Raw genomic sequence first — 3733 nt, forward strand, 5'->3', positions numbered from 1 at the left:
TGAAATTAGTACAGAATACTTAAACGGGGGATTCAGTGTAACAAGTGAACACTACTGTAGTACAGCGAACGATGAGACAGTAATGCTGCATCTTGCCACTCCAGAACGTGAGAAATGAATATGCAAGCCTCATGTTAGAAACTTACATAAACATGGAAATAAACTGGAATGCACTGGAAGCTGCATTTGTGTAACAAAGGAAGCAATGGTCGTAATAAATAGTAAGTGTTTTATCTAAAAACCCCTTTACAAGAGGCAAAGTTGTACCTCTCTGGCAAAAACAAAGTTGCAACGAATAATTTGCAAACCAGCAAATACATTAATTAGCACACTGACATGTCACACTTTGCGCACATCTCCAGTCTCCTAAAGTAAAAAAAAAGCACTCTGAATGAGAAAACGTTTCACACGTGTAGCCCAGAGCAAATTCTTTGCCAGTTCACTCACACTTTCACATCCAAAAACATTTGCCACGAAGTCCAGGCACAGTTCCACTGATGTTTACCAATTACCCCCACTTTCACGTCCAAAAATATTTGGCCCACAGTCCAGGCCGAGCTTCATAGATAAACAGCTTGAGAGCACTCTACTGATTATTGTGCAGTCCCGCTGCTGGAAATAGAACTGCCGCACATGCTGGTAGTGGTTTCAATGTAGACACACTTGCTGCTCTGGACAGGTATGCTCAGATATCTGCACTGGTGCTCCATTTTGTCGAAGTAGACACATTGATGCACTACGCTGGCAATTGAAACGTTTTGAATGCACAAGTATTGGCTTCACCAGAAAGATTTGCCCACATACCACCACTGGCATATATATGCACTTGCTCTTCACTCAGTAGCATTGAACTTAAAGTGTTCCCTATGTGGGAGCCATGTGTAAAACCGGTGTCACACGACCACTCTCGATCGCGATGAAGCCCGATCCGGATCGAAATTATCGATGCGACTGGCTCACTCTCGTAACTTACTCAAAGGAGCCAATCACGACCGAGAAATTCGATTTGTAACGGACTGGATAGCGGCTAAAAGAGCCCCGTGTGAAACTGGTATCAAATAATGCACAGACGTACGCTAGGAAAATGTGTTGCACAAGGACAAAGAACTGCGACATGCCCTGTTGTGCGAAGCGCGCGAACAGAACACATGTATATATAAAAAAAAAAAATCTGCGAGAGCGCTTCGCGAACTCCATGCGCACACATGGCACCCGCACGAACTCGGCAGGCCGCCGACTAAGTAAAGCGCGAAGGGCGCACAGCGTACATTCCGACACATGTCCCAAACTGCAAACAATCGTACTACCTAAAGCATACAAGTTATTTTATACCAAGGGCATACTTGACTCACGTATGCAGTATCCACAAGCGAGCTATGCAGCGTACATGCTGTATCCATTCACCAAATAGTAAAATTGATACCAAGCACAAAGCTACAAGGGACTCAATACATTACTACCATTTGAGGCGTCAAATAAAATCGAATTTGGCCGTTTCATATATTGGACACAATATATGGACACATGTGGTACCCGGTAATACCATGAAATGCCCATCACGTGGGTAAAGGGGGCGAAAACACAATCGAGAACCTGAAGCGCAAACGATAAAAGCACGGTATGGTGCACTGTAGCGCGAGGGAAGAAAATAGGGCGAGCACTTGACCTCACCTTTTGGGATACCGCACTAGTACTGAATCATTAAAAAAAAGGCCTGCTTGAACCAGTTCCCTTGTCTGCAACACTCTTGCTAAACGGGAGACAAAAATACCACGATGACGGCTCTATTGCGGAGATCGGCAAGGTGCGCACAGACAGAAATTTTGCCGCCTTTCTTCGCATTCTGCAAAATACTTTCTTGTTAGGATCACGCATAGCGGCCGATCCCGACGCTAGGGACACACAGGCACGATTTCGTCCCTCTAACTTTCGTCCTTATACTGCCCTTAACGCCTTAATTACAGCGTCAGTGAAAAGACGCCTCACATAACATGACAATGAACTTGAAGAGCTGATTAGCGCCCTCCACTCCGCGCCCTCCAATTGAAAACACTACTGATTTCCAAATTAAACTACACAAACAGATCGCACAACCCAAACTAATCACAGAACGTCGTTTTCTTGACGGCAAAACCCTGCAACACTTACATGACAAAGGGCAGCGGCAGCACATTCAGAACAGCCGCTATCATACCACAGCGCAATGCAAGTGCGATAACGCTATTATGCCCGGCTCAAACAGATCGCACAACCCAAACTAATCACAGAATGTCGTTTTCTTGACAGCAAAGCCCTGCAACACTTACATGACAAAGGGCAGCGGCAGCACATTCAGAACAGTCGCAAACAGACCATAGTGCCATGCGAGTGCGATAACGCAACTATGCCCGGCTTCACGAATAACGTGGCCGCCTTGGTCACATAACAATTGAAAACACTACTGATTTCCAAATTAAAACCACACAAACATATCGCACAACCCAAACTGATCACAGAATATCGTTTTCTTGACAGCAAAACACTGCAGCACTTACATAGCAAAGGGCAGCGGCAGCACATTCAGAACAGCCGCAAACACACCACAGCGCAATGCGAGTGCGGTGACGTGACGACGCCATGACGACGCGACTATGCCCGGCTCGCCCGGCATCACGAATCACGTGGCCACCTTGGTCACATGATTTGACGACGGTATCGCCACCTTGCGCAAGGTTGGATCGCGTTGATGGGTTGTTGAATATTGTAGAAGCCGCTAGAGAGGCTGACGCGCCGTGGCGTGGCGGTGGCGCCTTGAGTCGTTTTCAAAACGTATTCACCCCTCGTTTTTAAGCTGCCTGGCTTCCAACGTTATCAAAACGTATTCACCCCTCGTTTTTAAGCTATCTTGTTTGGAACGTCTTTGATGCGTCGATTTTGGTCAAAAATCCGTTTCAGACGTTGAATCCCTTAATACGACGTTTTCAAGACTTTGTGTGCTACCTGGGACCTTCGTAGGAACCGGATTCGGATCATCACCGCTGATACGCACTAAGAATCGCAGGGAAACTGACATCACTAAGCATTTCACACAATACCATACATACGGGACTATGGGTGCGGCAACATAATTACCACCATGAATTACCAATAAATCGCCAAAGTTTCCATTGTAGTATAGGAGCAATAATAAGTAGACATTGCGGTGACGTCACTGTTACGTTTCCTCACAGGTGTAAAGAATAGCAGCTGGTTTGAGCACTGCGTCTTGGCATTCCTGCAGTGCCCACAGTGCACTCCGCCAGTATGAAATTAAAGCAATAGCTTGCGCGCATTGCGCGCATTGCGCGCAATGTGCAATGGCTTGAGCATTGTGGAGAGCATGTAGGTGATGAATAAGTGGCACTTAGCAAGTTGCCGGCAGTGCACTATCCAGGCGATTGTGCTAGGTTGACTGCAAACGCAGCGCAGAAGCGGCACGCGTTACGTGGATCCAGCAGCGTTCTCGCACAACCCACTCGTCGGCGGTTGAATGACCGCAGCTAGCAGCCTCAACGCGACAAGCAGAAGCAGGACTCCGCTGTTGAAATATAATTTCCGCTTTCCTGTCTTTATTGTCATGCAAATCGGTGGACGTTTTGTTTTTTCTAGGAATTTGATTACGTTTCGGAGTTCATTATGTTCATTTCTATTCACTTTATTCGCAAATCGCGGTTTCATTTACCCAGGGTTTGAAAGGCTGGATAAGATAAGATAA

This window comes from Dermacentor andersoni, chromosome 1, assembly GCF_023375885.2.
Source record: "Dermacentor andersoni chromosome 1, qqDerAnde1_hic_scaffold, whole genome shotgun sequence".
In the NCBI taxonomy this organism is placed as follows: domain Eukaryota; kingdom Metazoa; phylum Arthropoda; class Arachnida; order Ixodida; family Ixodidae; genus Dermacentor; species Dermacentor andersoni.